Raw genomic sequence first — 15,812 nt, 5'->3', positions numbered from 1 at the left:
CGTTCCTTGTCAAGAGTTTGAGAAACAATTAATTAAGGCTCGGTTCAGAAAGGCTTTAAAATATTCTCTAACAACAGTTTCTAACTTCATAAAACTTGGAACAAAGAAAAGCGTTCATTAAAGACCCAGGTTCAAAGCGATTAATAAAAGTGGATTTCAATCGAACCCGTAGCCTGCAACCTTCACAAGGAAAGATTGCAAAAGCAGAAAAAGAACAAAAGATTTAATCAAAGGATATTTTATAACAGATGTGGAGAAAATATCTGATGAATTTATAAAATATGTATAATTATTCATCGAAAGAATTAATTCTAGAAATGTACTACTATTACAATTTTTAATCATCCGTAATCGTAAGAAATCAAAGGAACAGTTTTCACGAACTACGTTCCTAGAAGCTAGATTGAAAAAACCTTCGTTCCACAGGATTTTCATGCAGAAACTTTGAAGAGTGTTTCTAGGTTCGAATTTTCTTTCGCTCATTGTCAGAAACAAATAGTTCATCGAGCGGAGAACGTTTCTCGCGATTCTACTCCCTGTTCTCCTATATCAAACTCGAAACAATCGCGTCAATCGATTTCCATCGTGGTTAGGGTGATTAATGCTTCATCGATTCAACGAAAAATTTCAACTATTCGAAAAGGTAATTACGGCGACCGTGGGAACATTTTCCACCTATCACCAATTAAGAATTGTATAAAATTGTATATTGTATTATTTTGTAAAATTGAGAATCAAATCTTTTTTCTAATTCTCTGATCATTATTTTGCAAAATAGAAAGTGAATTATGTGAATTTTTAATAATAAATTTTGTTGAATGATAAATTTAAAAGAATAAATTTTATCGTTTATAACGGAAGGTACTATTTCCCTGTTCCCTAAGAAATCAATCGCGTTAAATACAATTCTGTCGCGTTTCTTTCTTAACGATCCTCTTTCTTGAAGATTACAATGACAACAATTGCAAGCACACAAATGTTTGGAGCATTAAAGCAGGTTAGCAGGTCAAACATCAAGTCGATAATTGGATACCAACAGAATCTCTAGCATTGAGGAGAATCAGAAGGGGAAGGAGGAGAAAGGTAAGGGGAATAGGACAAGTTTGCACAACACGAACGAGAACCAAACCAAGTTTGCGCGATTGAACCGATAATCCCTGATTCTGGCGATAGGTATTTGCGTATCCATCGTAAAGGGTTTCGGATGGGAACAAAATTGTCGAATAATATGGATACCATTTTGATACAGTATGGAATGTACAAATAGTCAAGAACATCTTAAAGAAATCGAAAAGACTTTTCTTATAAAAGGTTGATGTATTATTTTAAATCTTATTTCAAATTTATACTTTCATTCATAAAAATAAACTTCAACTAGATGAAAGCATAACTAATGTAAGTTTAATCTTCCAGAACGATATTATAGAAAATTCATCATTCCATTTTATGCTAACGAAGGGATGATTAAAAGATGGTGATTTTAACAGGACAAGATGAAAAGCTTGAACTGTTTCTAAGGTTGATCTATGAGAAAACCTGTCAGTCATGTATTATAGAAACCAGAGAAGAGTTCTGAATTGTTTTCGTAATTGGGTATTAGATTGATTTGACTGATGTATTATTAATCTTAATCTCCTTCAAACTTTGAATTCTGTCCCCATAATCTATTCAACGTAAGCTAAAGTTTACTTCAACTTAGCGATTAGGTTTACTTGATAATATTCCTAATTGGTAACATCATTTCCAAAAATCATTTTACACAGAATTAAATACTATTTTTTAAACAGATGAATTGTATTGTAATTTAGGACTTTGAATCTATCATGACTTTTTCTCCCTTCACAAATGTGGACACAATTAATTATCAAATAGCTCAAAAGCATCGATTAATTCTCTCAATATCATTCAAGTTTATTCGACCGGGATTGGATTACACGCGTTTCCAATTGTTCTCGTCAAGAACGCGTATTCACCGAGAGGAAGGTTGATTGGGCACAGCTGTCCCCTTTCCAACAGAGGATTTCACGAAATGACAAGCCCCGGACATCATGATGAAACAGAGAAATTTTATTAAGACGATATCCGAGCCCCTACAATGTCTCCTTGATTGTTCTAAGGAAGTTTCATGGATTTTAAGCAGTAATTTAACACTTTATTCTCAAGAGGGTGAAATGATCTTCTCTAGAAAGTGCTTTCTATGGTAGGAATAATTTGTTGCTTCTTTCATTTTATATTAACAAGATTTTCAAAAATTATTTTGCACTATATATATTTATATTATTATATTATATTCCTTTACTTTGAAATATAATCCAGAACATGAAAATATTTTTCAGGAAAACTTGTTTGAGACTCTGAAGAGTGAAAGAGAAAATTTTCCCCAAACATAATACAGAAGAGTAAAGAGATTCCTCTTCCCATTAATAAAATGTGACCATTCAAGACAACGACGTCACTGATCCGAATCCGTTAAAAATCCCCAAGAGCAAGAACAATGGGGAATCGTCATTAAAAATTTCCAAGCTGCGGCTAGAACGGGTTCACGGTATCCGCCACGTAAGAAGCAAGAATGCTGAACTTTCTCGGTCGAGACTCTCCACCTACAATTTCTAACAGTTCCAAACTTGCGGCTCGTTTCGAGCAGACACAAGAAAATGTAGCCTGAACGTATATATCCCCGGTCGTCATGAATACGAGCCCTTCGTCTTGCATCGCTATATACGTACCGTGACTTAACGCGGGGAATCCTCGAAGCTCGAGCTTGGCCTGAAGCGACCGGAAAAACAATTGTTCGCAAGCTCCTAAAGTTCCGTGCTTTTTATCGTTTTCGAATTCTGCCGCGGGACAGCCTCGAGACAAGCTCCTCGTCTGATGGTTCTGAAGGAAGACGACGAGGGATCGAAAGAAGCAGTTGAAATGGAAAGGAAACGACGAAAAGAAGAGCAAACGGAAGAACGCTTGGCACGTATCATTTCAAACGAGTCTCGTTTATCAGTCGCGTATTCGAATCCTTTTACCTTTTTCCATACCGTCTATTTTCTTACGCCGTAATGATCTCTGCTACCGTCTCCTTTGATTCGAAAGTTCCTTCGAGCCGTAGGAAAGGCAAAGAAACTCGAAGAATAAGTGAACTGAAATTTTTATAATCACTCCCTTTCGTTTCGACGTTTGAAAGATAAAAAGGACCCGTCGAATTTTCGATTTTTCCTTTTGATTCTCGAGTAAAAATTTATTTTCTCGTATTTTTCGTATATTTCAAGAATTGTTTTTATGCAGACTCCATCCGTGTACGTAAATAAAAGAACTCGGTATTAATTCATCTTCTTCAACCTTTTGATAACGCGTCGAGAAATTACTGTTATTGTTCAGGGATTTCCGGCCACCTTCATAACAATATTTAACATTTAAGTGCGAATCAGAGTTGCGGCCGGATGCAATTCATTATGCAACTGTTTCAGACTTCGCGGTCAAACAACTTCTGTTTCTGCAACTTCAAATAGAATAGGAGAACAGTGTCTAACGCCGAACTTTAATTACTCGTTAAAACTACAACGAAGCGGTCGTAATATGGAACGAGACCGCAGAAAGAATTCCTTAATGTGTAAAATATCGTACAATTTGGGAAACTATGCCGAAACAAAGTTTCTAAATCTACTGCAAGAATGAAATTCTCTACTACTAATTTATTAATCGAGGCTGTTTTACAAAAAGAAAATTTCTTTTGATAAAAATTCTACAAAATATACGACCGCCGATATGTTTGCTAATAACGATCATTCTACGTTTATAATATCTACTATTCCAGGGCGTAGAATCTATTGAAGAAAAAAAATGACACAGAAGCAATCAATTTCCTGAAGTTCAAACATTCCCTCTAAACGAGGCAAATGTAACAATCAAGCGAGTTTGTTGACCGGTCGTATCAAACGGTCGAAAAAAAAGGTCCAATCAAGCGATTCGGCTGGCGAACGTTTGTTTACCGCATAGTTCCGAGCGAGAAAACAGAGCGGAAAAACGACCAGCTATGCAGGACGAGGATTGGAAAGCGACTACGATGATCCTGGCAAGGCGCATGAAAGAAGGAAGCAGACAGAAGTTAATCGTAAGCGTCAGGTTGAATCAGATCGTATCAGGTGTACTTTCTGATAACAGGAGTAAAATGTATGAAAGAAGATGATCCAATTTCCTATCCACTGTTTCCAAATGATGCTTATCAACTAACTGATGGTAGACGATATGATTTCCTCTTTCATCCAGTCACTTCTTCGCCTATCATTTTCCTTCCTTTTCTCTTTTATTAGCCTCGAGGTTGTATATCATTTTGCGGAAGGATTTAAAGAGTAACTCGAAGAGAATTTTTATTTTCTGTCGATTGATCAGGTAATGTTACTATGATGCTTCAGTTTGTGATTTTAGTTTGCTAAGAATAGAGGAAAAGGTGGTAACAGTCTGCTCTTGAGCTTTGAAGAAGCAGGGGTGTTTTCTTTTTTGATTGGTTTTACAAATTTTTTATTCAGAATCGCGTCAAGAATGAAGGCATCAGCGACTGATTAATTTTACAGCATCTAGCAAATAAATCTACGATATAAACTTCTTAATTTGTAAATAGTTAAATATACTGGACAACTGAATATGGAACTTTACAAAGGTCGAAAAGAGTTTTTGAATTTTCTCAGAATTTTTCTTTTCCTTGACTAATAATACATCATTTTTACTTGCTAGAAAATTTTATTTATAATTTGGCGAGTTTCATACTCGACCCAATATTTTTAAAAGTATAAAAATTGAAATAAGATTTAAGACACTTGAAGATCTTTATGAAGTAAAGAAAAATCTTTTGCTGTACCTACGTTAATATAAATTATTATTTTTCTTGCTAAACGATGAAATTACTGTATTTAAATGTTGAAATTTGTTTCGTAACGTTTGAAACAATTACCAGAAAATTTTAACAATTAAACCAAAATTAATAGAACAGCATTTGTTAAATAATTCCCATAAATGGTTCCCATATAAACACAGTGTTTCATATAATCTATTCATTAAAATACGACAGAACAACTAACAAGCTACATTGAAATGTCATTTTCAATAGAATATCGGGGAAAAGATAATGGAGCAACATTCGCATGTTAAACCGTCGAATAAATCGACGGACAAAGAACTCGTAATGAAAGCAGTTTATAATCGTGGACGGTGTTCAGTAACGTTTCTTTAATTTCATTGACAATTTTTTACCCGTATTAAACGAACGCACACGATCTCCGTGGAAATGTTTTCGCGATAAACACGGTGGATGTGGCGCGATTAAAAACCCCGAATGCCGGTTGGGGAAATTCAAGCAAGAAAAATGATTTCCGCGATAAAACGAGCCGGTACCAATGAAAATTACCACCGTTCGCGATAAATAATACGTGACTCGCATGAAAACCGATGTGCCATTCGTGCTATTAAACGGGTGAATACCCGATCGCGAATAATTATCGTTTTAATCGCGGGCAAAAATCTCAATTGTTGTTTCATTTCATCTCCAGCCTGGTTAACTGTTGTCAAAACGCTGTATCGTAAAATGACTGATATATGAGTTTATGCTTCCACACGAATTTATACCATCGAAATGGTCTACTAAATTAACTAGGATATTTGCTATCAAATACTTTAGATTAGATTTTCCAACATTAGGAATTTTAAAGAAACAAAATTAATTTTCCTGTCAACGTTAGAGGAAAGGGTAGTACGATAGCCTTCTCAATAATCAATCGTTTTAAATCAACAAATTGTAAAACGAATGGCAAAAATAAAATATCCCCGTTTCTTCGAAGCTCAAGAGCAGACTGATCCATCCCTGGGCGAAACAAGTGGCTTTATCAGATGCATTTGGATCATTTAATTAGGACTGAATTAACGAGCCCGGTGACTGGCAGAATAGACAAGACCAGCTATCCAATTGGTCAAAAATAATATAAATAAATAAAAAATTGAAAAAGTAAATGAATCAATAATATTATGTTATATAAATACGATACAGATATAATATTATATGATATTTTTTAATATATTATTAGTCCACTTCCAAAAATGCATAAGAAGTCAAAAAACTGTGAGATTAAATTTAATGTACGTGGTTCTCTCCGTGTTAAAATATTTGGCCGTACGTACTTGACCCGGTGCAAGTAAAAGGGTTAAAAACTCTGGGAACAAGATTAAAAAAAGCTACACAGGTAAAAAAGTTAGGAAAATAGGAAAAGTTGGAACACCGAAACGGTATTATCTACGATCTAACGTTCGATCTAGCCGGATGAATCGTTTAAAACCATGGTTTTAAGAGAAGAATCCGAGAACGGGGAAGATTAATCGAAACGCGGATCCTAAGACTGATTTCTTTCCACACGCGATCCATCTAGATTGGAAAAGTTTCCACTTTTACCTTATTGTTCGATGCTTGCACGAAGATCGACGTTTCCCTAACGTTTCACTCTATCTACTTCCATTTCTGTCCTTATTCTCGCCCGGGATAGCTAGTTCTTCTTCGTTAGGCGTACGAATCGAAGAAGAGTTTTAAAAGAAGTAATTTATCTATTTTTGGAAATGTTCTATGTGTAATATTACTCAGAGTATGATCGACATTATGATGTTAAGCACTTGGGATGCTCTGATTATTCTAATAATACATTTCTATTTGAAATTATTCGAATAATTCAACAATTTAAAGATTTTCAACTCTATTTCGTGTAATTTATTTAAAATATAAATCAAATATATCGCGAGTACCACTTTATGAAATATCATCGTAATATATTTGAATATTGTGTATTTCAAATTCTGAACCGTGGAGCACACGTGTTAGGGTGAAAATTACCCTACAGATTTTTATAACGCTGTCACATAAAAATGAATAGTCGCATGCTTTTCCTTTATTCGCTATCTTTCAACGACATTTCTTACCATATATTGACAATATCTTCCGTTTCCTACTTTGAGATATTGACTATATTTAAGAGTGTAAGACATATCTCATATTTTGAAGATAAAGATATTTACATTGAAAATGATTTCCGGATATACTAAAAGCTTAATTAATTACTGCTTAAGAATCTTCCATACTCGACCTAACTTTCGCCGTTTTCATTTTTTACCACAGTGTTTACCACATCAAACGCCAGAAATTCCGACCGCGTTAAAAACCCGACGAACGCTGCTCTCGCTACCGGGATATCCCGTTAATTACATCATCAATTTGTTAACTAAAGCAAGTCGATAAACCGTTAAATAAAGCAACGCGTGCACGGAAATGGATACCTTTGAAACGAGCACACGGTACAAAGCCAGTGTACAGTTTGTAAATTGAAAATCATCGTTTCACCAACAGCCTAAAGCATTCAAAATAAACTTTTACATCAATGTTCGTTCGTTTGATACTTTTCGAATGGATTCGACAGAGAGAATCGCTTCCATGGGACTCGAATAAGGTGTACCTAGCTACGCTTCCTTTCATTGTACAAACAAATGTCTCCCAAACAAACGAAGCAACACAAAAGATCAAAATACTGAACAGTAGTCTGGTTCGCCGTGCAACATCTGTTCCGTTAGTTGACAACAATGAAATAAATAAACACGGATAGGGAAATCGTAGTGTACGAAACGACACTGTATATACACTTCGCGCAAGATCCAAGTGTATTTTGTTCAACTAGAAATTACTAAAGATTCCGAGTGAAAAGAATACGCTTGAACGCAGAGATTTCAATTGGTTTTTCATGAAACGGTGCCTAGAAAAAAAGCTCTATTTAACGTCTAACGCGAAAAAGAACACGGTAATTAAGAGTGTTTTATTTAACAAGAATCAGAGGACGTTTATTCACAGGTCGCCTATTCAAGCGATCTGTGCACCGCTTTCGGGATGATCTACGAGTTCTGAATGCTTTTGGCAAGGTTTAAAGGGCCTTGAATTTCGAACGGATGTCGATTAGATTCATCGAGGCTCGAATTTCGAGGACCGATCTTTTTATCGGTCGCCAACGATCGCCGTAAATTAAAATAACCCGTAGCTTTTCCAGTTTTCCACCGATAGCTTTTATTATTTTCCCCAGCATGAAAACGAACGAGCTTTCGGACGATTCACGATTGTATCTTTCAACGGCCCAGGTAACGCCACCAGTGTGGCCGGGATTAATTAAAAATGCCTGCATACCGGTATTCATTATTCGATACCCGTATATCGTCACGGTTTTACGAGCTTGCTCTGTTAAAATTATTACGTAACACGGATTTATAACGATTCCGTATATTGCCTAATGGAATCACGTGTAATATACATTTTTTCGATGGGTTCTGTCTGGGTCAATCAAGACCCAAATCTACAAAATGTCTATGAGAATATTAACCTAATGTTACATGTATAATTTTTAAACAAAATAGTTTCATATGTATAATTTAGGAAATAAAGATAATATGAAATACAAAACTAAATTAAAATTGGGGTTCTCTCCATGGTCCGTCGTCCGAAGGTTAACCCTTCAGATATTTGCAAAAGTTAATTGTAAATTATTCAAACAGCTGCACAGAATAATAAATCAAATTCATATAACTTATTTACAACACCTACGCCTTGATCGACATGGTAAATAGCAACATCCAAATTGCTCATATCTACGCAGCTTTAATTACCAAACTTCCGTAGCTGTTAGTCCTCTAAAATTTCGACACGCCTCAATTCCGCTTACCACCGACGCGATATAATGCATCCTCTCACGGGGAGAATATTTTCGCGAATGCTACGGCCGATTAATAACGCAGACGTAAGTTCTCCAGGTAAATTAGCTAATTAAATTAATTTGTAAATAATAACCGAAATTCGAGACAATAAGGTGACTTTTATATTTTCTGCGAAAGAAGTAGCAAGAGTAATGCGATTGAATTTTTGAAAATTTCGATGCTGTGTTTACCGTGATTACCATGGAAGATGGAAAATTCCGCGTAATTAAGCAATCTAATTTTGTACAAAGGTTAATGAAAATACGGTAGAAATTTCCAGATAATTATGAAAAGATGAAAGCAATTTTGCAAAAAGGAAATACCCTTCTCATAAAGATTGAAAATAAAAATTTGAAAAAAAAAAAAAAAATCTGACTACCTTTTCAGCGGATCGCGAACAGGATTCTCTATTCATGTTCATACGAAAATCCGTATTGAACCGGAAATTCGAATGCATATCAACTTAAAAGCAACTTATCGCAACGTTCTTTAAATTTCTTATCTCCACCGGTACCAGTATTTGAGTTTGAACGATGCTCCACTTAACATGAGCATCCCGAACGATCGTCTTGAAATTATTGTCCTCCTTTTAGCGACCTCGGAGCCGCGAATTCGGTCTATATTTAATCGATAGCTAAACCGGAAGACTCGGTGCCGCCACGTCTGTGTCACTGGCTGTTGGATACCGGGAAATTATACGCGGTTCCTGGTGCATACACGCGGCTATACATATTGAGTGTTTCATAACATGTGGATCTCATTTTATCCGCGAAAGGAAAACAGAAAAGAAGATTAAAAAGGGGTTCGTATACTTAAACGTGTGTTGCGAATTATAGTCGTTTCTTCATTTCAATATTTTTAAATAATAAATTGATTTTATTAATACTTTCATGTAATAAATTATAGCATATTTAAGAAGAATTTAATAAAAAAATTTGGCAATAAATAAATACTGAAAAATTACAATTTTTAAAGCCTAGCACTGTTTTTACATGGCTTTTATAAATTTTTATATTTCTTTGTAGCTAAGATGAATATCACCCATTATGAAACACTCTGTGAGCACTACTGTCCAGTAACATTTTCCTTGGTGTGTGGAAAGTGCATTTGCAAGAGATAGATCGTCTGCGAGAAAAAAAAAAATAACACCGGATCCTGGATATTCCTCTTTTGTTTCAGCCCCTACCAAACGGTTCGTGCTTTCGGATTGTTTTTATGAAATGGAAGAAATATCGTGACACGAGGAAAATACGTTTAAGGGGTTCATCGATCGTCGGTAAAGAACAAAGATTCCTCTCCGAGATTCTGACTTCTGGCTTTTTGCTACCGCGAAATTGGTAAAATATCGCGGTACGGGGCGGGTGCTCGGACAGAAGAAATTGAAAGGAATGTTTATGTCGCGTGCTGTTTTTGCAAGCGTTCGTTTTAGACGATCGAACCTTGTACGAATAGAAAAACTACCTACTCTAAGTTGAAAAAAGAAGAAGACGTTAGAAAGCTCTCTTCAAAGTTTTTGTTTTTCTCTATTCAATAAATTGAAAGAAAGTATTTCATTTTCGTTAATGGTGAACCATTATCGGCTTGTATAGACAAGCATTTTTCTTTTTAAAGTACTCCAAAATCCCTCAGGAAATTGTACAGTAATATCGCAACAAATACCATTGTACCATTGCAAAAATCTTTATAAAATTTACATTAAATAACAATTGGTTACATTCACTAATAATTTCATTCAAATAGCAATCAATATTTTTTATCGTTTCGTAACAAATTGGATTCAAAAACAATTTCTGTTTAAATTGAAATATTGCAAACATTTCAAAAATCGAATAACATATTGAATACATAATAAAGCCTTTCTCCAGCAATTTTCAATGAATAATTTTTCAATTTGAACGAACTGATGATTAATCGCCTACGCTTTCATATAAAATGTGAAACTACATTTTCCTGTGGTGCTTTAAGTAGGAAATATATGTATGTTTATTATTAGTTGTTCAAAGTAGATCAAGATTTTTGCAATTGGTATCATTTATATTTATATGTATATGAGGTATGAATGTTATTGAATATACAACTCGTAAGTATAATAATTTAGATATATTATTAGGTGGTGTCACGTGATCAATTCTTTGTGCAACGAATATTATTAAATATGTCCTCATATAATAGCATACATTGTACCGAAAATAAATTATACAGCTTAACGTGGCAATGTTTCATTAAATATCTATAAATATCTATAATTATTAATATGAAGGTATCTATTAACTCTAACAAGTAAAGTATTCGATCGAATGTAAGGCCTTTGTAGTGCTTTAGTATAATTGTATATAATTGCGCAGTAAGAAATGCCACCATAGCGTCACTTTGAAATTTCATATGATACAAGTTGTATATTCAATTAATCTCATTTTTGTTACTTGACTTACCATTTCTGCAGGTAAAAGGAAGCGATGATAGCTTTTCTGGCACAGAACTACACTTCACACGCGAAAATAATAAAGAAAACATTCGGAGTAGTCGAGCACGTGCTTCTTCCTTCCTTGCTGGTGGTAGAATGACAAGAATTGCAAATGGCGCTCCGTACACGCCACAAAGCAACCGCGCCATTATTCAAAATTTCGATCTGAATACGTGATATTTAAAATAATCTAAATACGTGAAAATATATGTATGTTGTAATTAAAAATATAAATGTATTATACATTTGTAATTGTTTTTAAACGGAAATTGTATATAAACAGGAAAATGAGAGAATAAACAATATTTTTATACTAATTTGGATTACTAATGCGAATTGTATTAATAGTAATATTAAACGTCATCGTTAATTTAACTACAATTGATAATGTATTAATATCATCTAATACTGATTTGATCAATTTTTACATAATACTATATAATAAGCACGAAATATAATAAGATTTAATTTTCTGCATATCTTCTTATATGAATACCGTGAAGTTAGGCGGTTTTGAAAAACGCGCGCTCTACAGCGTACTACGCATAATTTCATAGTGCTTCCTTGTCGCGTCCATGTGCTGTGCTGTTACGACGCTCATCGTAAAATACATAAATTAACAAGAAATTAAACATTATTAACTACAACAGTGTGGAGAAAAGTGTATTTTCATCTGGTACTAATGATAGTGAGTGAGTATTAATGTTAATTATGTCTTGATACCATAGTTTATTAAATTTTCATCTGAGGGGGGTAATACCAAGGTCACGAAATTGTCAGTTCGATTGTTTGCTTGAATAATTTGTCACGAAAAACTTAATTGTGTATTCTAGGTGAACGAATTTGTGGCTTATTTTCTTCCTATGCTGGGGTATTGTGCTTGAATCATCGTTTTTTGGTAAGTAATACTACATTATCATAATCTTACGAACAAATGCATACAGGCGTGTCTCAATCTCCGGGCAAAACAGATATATTTTACATCAATTATGCACTAGAACGTTATATTTTAATCCACATTAGGATTAAAAATGCAATTTTTCACGTATGAATGTGATATATTTATATTAACTGCGTATTTATTCGATAAATGCTCTTTCGTTAGAATACATGGTTGAGTGATGCGTAGTTACATGTTGAATCAAAATGGCGCGATTATTTGAAACGTTTAGCTATACAAGATGAAAACAGAATTAAAGACTACTTGCATTTTAATATTTTATTTTTTATTTTTATATTTCATGCTTTATATTTTCATAAATATAATTTTTTCTGAAAAATAATTATTTTTAAATGGGCTAAATAATATTTCATTTTTATATTAAAAAAAATATTTTAGGTAGCATGCAATTATGTTTCTAAGAGATTGTATATTTCTCAATTAAGCATTCTTCACTATTAATAAACGATAAAGTGTACTTGGGTGAAAGTGCAAATATTTACACTTATCATCTTTCTTTTCTCCTCTTTTTTCTTGTAAAGGTATCTCATTTACTTTCTTCTCTGTATGTTTTATTACTCAAATTACCATGCTGTTTATGGAACTTCCTTGTTCTATTATATTACTTTAAAATATTGTATCAACAATTTTATTTCCCTGCATAAATTCGCATAATTAATTAATTCTTTATTAAAAAGAATGTATTTTTTCCTAATTACATTCCTAACTCATATATATATTTCAATTTCTCATAACTATTCTTGTCATGCCTGTAGTATCTCGTTTCTGCAATGTACATGGCATTTTGGTTCCACATCTTTGGACGTTTTACGAATTTTTGTCCAACAATTACTTTAGTTTCTTCATCTTAAAGTACTCGCGAGGGTCGTAAAGTTATCAGGGAAGAATAAGTAAAGAAAGATGAAAAAGGGAGAATAAGAAATTGGTAGGTACAGTGGAATCTCGGTACCATCCTTGCACTGAAGGGAATCCAGAGTAGATTACATTCTCTGGAGGAATGTTTCCCAATGCGCCGTTTCCTGCGAGCTGAGAACTTAAATGGCCAGGAATACGGGGATAACTGTTGTTATGAAATCCCAATACGCGTTTAAATGTCCAAGTTTGAGCGTGCCAAAAGTTTTGGTAGAAATACTGTCCTTTCTTTCAATTAAAGAAATACCCCGATTCTTTGGTCCTGAATGTACCAATAAGCCGACATCTAATTTAATACATTTTATTCTGAAAAATCATCTCATTTTTCATCGAAAAAATCCAATAAAATTATTTAGACGGTCCAAACTATTTTCTATCAGCGCGCAATGCATAATTCACAAACAACAGCAAATAATACTGGAGTGATGCTAAATCTTAAGACAATATAGAACACGATCCCGTTTCCGAATCCGTGTACGTTAATCCATTTAGTCCACGTTATTCGAACTATCTTGAACGTATCCAACGTGAATTCGAATGTGAACACCCTGTGCGAGTATTTCAAGCAAGCTGCCAGCACAGCTGAAGCAAGCTAGCCGTGAGAACAAATAGGTCGTGCGATGGTAATTATTGTTCGACGTTGTTTCGTGAATTCAGAAATGCAAAATGTCATCGCCACAGATCCTCCGTCGGGATTGCCATCGGTGAATCCTACTCCCGAATCCAGCAGACTAATATCCTCTGCCGGAGAAGAGGAAATCTCGGACCAAAACCGAGCAGTCTGAGAATGATGAACAGATAGATGGTTCGATTAATGGAAAGATGTAAATGTACTTTAGCGAATGGGTGATTAGTAGAACGAAGCGATGAACGATTAAATAGGATAACAGAGAATGAAGTCAGTGGCATGGAATTGGACGCGTATATGTCTAACGTTCAATTGATGCTAGTGGATTTAATTCAGTGATAATTTTCTTCATACTGGAATTAATATAATTCTATTTAATTAATCTGTATGCAAAAAATTAAGACGAAGATATTGATTGGAAATTAGAAACTAGAATAAAGAATTGTTAATAACTCTGTAGAAAGTCACTTAGAATGTTCCACAATTTTCACAATTTCTTACCTTTTAAACAGTTAATTCCATTTCTCCGTGTAACGTAAATACATAAACATTCGCAGTCAGTTGATTACCCTCTTCATAGTTTCTCGTTTATCTTCTCAGCGAAGAAAAGCATCTTACACTTGCATTTAAGAGAAGAGTCTTTCTATCTTCTTCGAGACTTTCTCTTCGGCTCCTTGGAATCGATTCATCGTCAAAAGATTAACATAACAAACGAGAACGCGTGGAAATACCAGCAAAGCATCCGACAAGACGATTAAGTGAGCATGCAGACGAATAGAAGAGGATTGAATCGATGAAGAAAGACTGAAAAAGATAGAGCAAGATATCGTTCAGAGAGCACCTGAAGAGGCTCTTCATCTTCATAGAAGGATGTTCTGGGTCGGTGGTACGCGATCGTACAAGATCCGTAAGAATGTCTGGCGACTAGCCAAAAAACATAGCGCCACGATCGTCACGTTTTCCTCTTGAAAAGTCCCCGCGTGGTTTCCGGGCTCAGACATCCGGGATTCTGTCGAACGGTCAGTTTTAGCTAGAACTAAGTCATCGCTCCTTTCGTAGACGATCGATTCGAATCTCTGAAGACTGTATTTCCATTCTCTTCGACCTAGATGCATTGATCAACGTGTAACTTGTACGATTCCATTCTATAAGGAATTTGTTAGATTTCTTCATATTTGCTTCGAATTTTAGGATGTTTGAAAATCGGAAAGATAAAAATGAAATTAGAAATATTCTATCAGCTATATTTTCATATTTTCCATTTTCCTCGATTCGTATTGATTTTAATATTAATTTATTACATGTATTGCCGCTTTTTCTTTATCGCATAATAGAACGTGAACGCGCCATGCATCTTCGAAGCTTAATTACATGATTCACTGTTATAGCTTTATTGCGCTTAATATGAGGATAACTGCAGTGTTTCATGGTTGACTAATAAAATGAAATATTCCCGATATATTAAACACAGGATCCATATCTCTCAGACAACAACAATTATAACGTTTATAGCGCAATAGCTGCAATTAGAAATAAAGTTCGTAGAGGGTTGATTGTGATTTTAGGGAAATTCAACAATAAATCTAATTGTAAGTAAAGCAGTCGTTTTTTAATCATAGAATAACAATGGTCATTCTGCTTCATCTTTTTAATTGATCAGGGTGGTCTAACCTCCTAAATGATATTCACAATTAAATGATATCAAGTAATTAGTATCGGGGTTATTATACAATAACCATTCTCCGCTATTCTCCGCTATGGGCGATCTAAAAATGGCCCGTCCGTACGAGCTTGAGGATCTCTTTTCCCTGTGTCGTCTCCCCGTTAATTACGTGAACTTTATCCGATGAAGAGTGGCGAGCTTAAAGGGGAAATTGTGGCTCACGGGATTAAGTTGCCGAGATATCGTTCTAATCTTGTCTCTGGCTCGCTCTTCTCATTACTCGCGAGTATCACGTACACACAGTTTGCTGTCGCTTCCTACCAGCCGAAATTTCTGTTCAAATTGTCAATAAACCGGCGTCTACCTAACGAATCTTCTCGCGTGAAACTGTTCGTCCTCGTTGCTGTTTAAACGTTAAATGGAAAACCCG

General features: G+C 34.7%; 1 protein-coding gene and 1 long non-coding RNA gene across 3 annotated transcripts in view; one reads left to right on the top strand and one right to left on the bottom strand.

The window, feature by feature from the left end:
• The window catches only part of dpr1 (defective proboscis extension response 1), a 221,829-nt gene that overhangs the window by 126,596 nt on the left and 79,421 nt on the right, over positions 1–15,812 (bottom strand). The gene's annotated exons all lie outside the window — the stretch shown is intronic.
• Positions 11,788–15,812, top strand: part of LOC143305472 (uncharacterized) — a 217,725-nt gene continuing 213,700 nt past the window's right edge. The window contains exons 1-2 of the long non-coding RNA XR_013062436.1: positions 11,788–11,910; positions 12,052–12,116. This is a non-coding gene — a long non-coding RNA (uncharacterized LOC143305472). The remainder of the gene's footprint in view (positions 11,911–12,051; positions 12,117–15,812) is intronic.

The sequence above is a fragment of the Osmia lignaria genome, chromosome 7, assembly GCF_051020975.1.
Source record: "Osmia lignaria lignaria isolate PbOS001 chromosome 7, iyOsmLign1, whole genome shotgun sequence".
Classification (NCBI taxonomy): domain Eukaryota; kingdom Metazoa; phylum Arthropoda; class Insecta; order Hymenoptera; family Megachilidae; genus Osmia; species Osmia lignaria.
The sequence above is the reverse complement of the archived record's forward strand: the minus strand, read 5'-3'. Positions and strand labels throughout refer to the sequence as shown.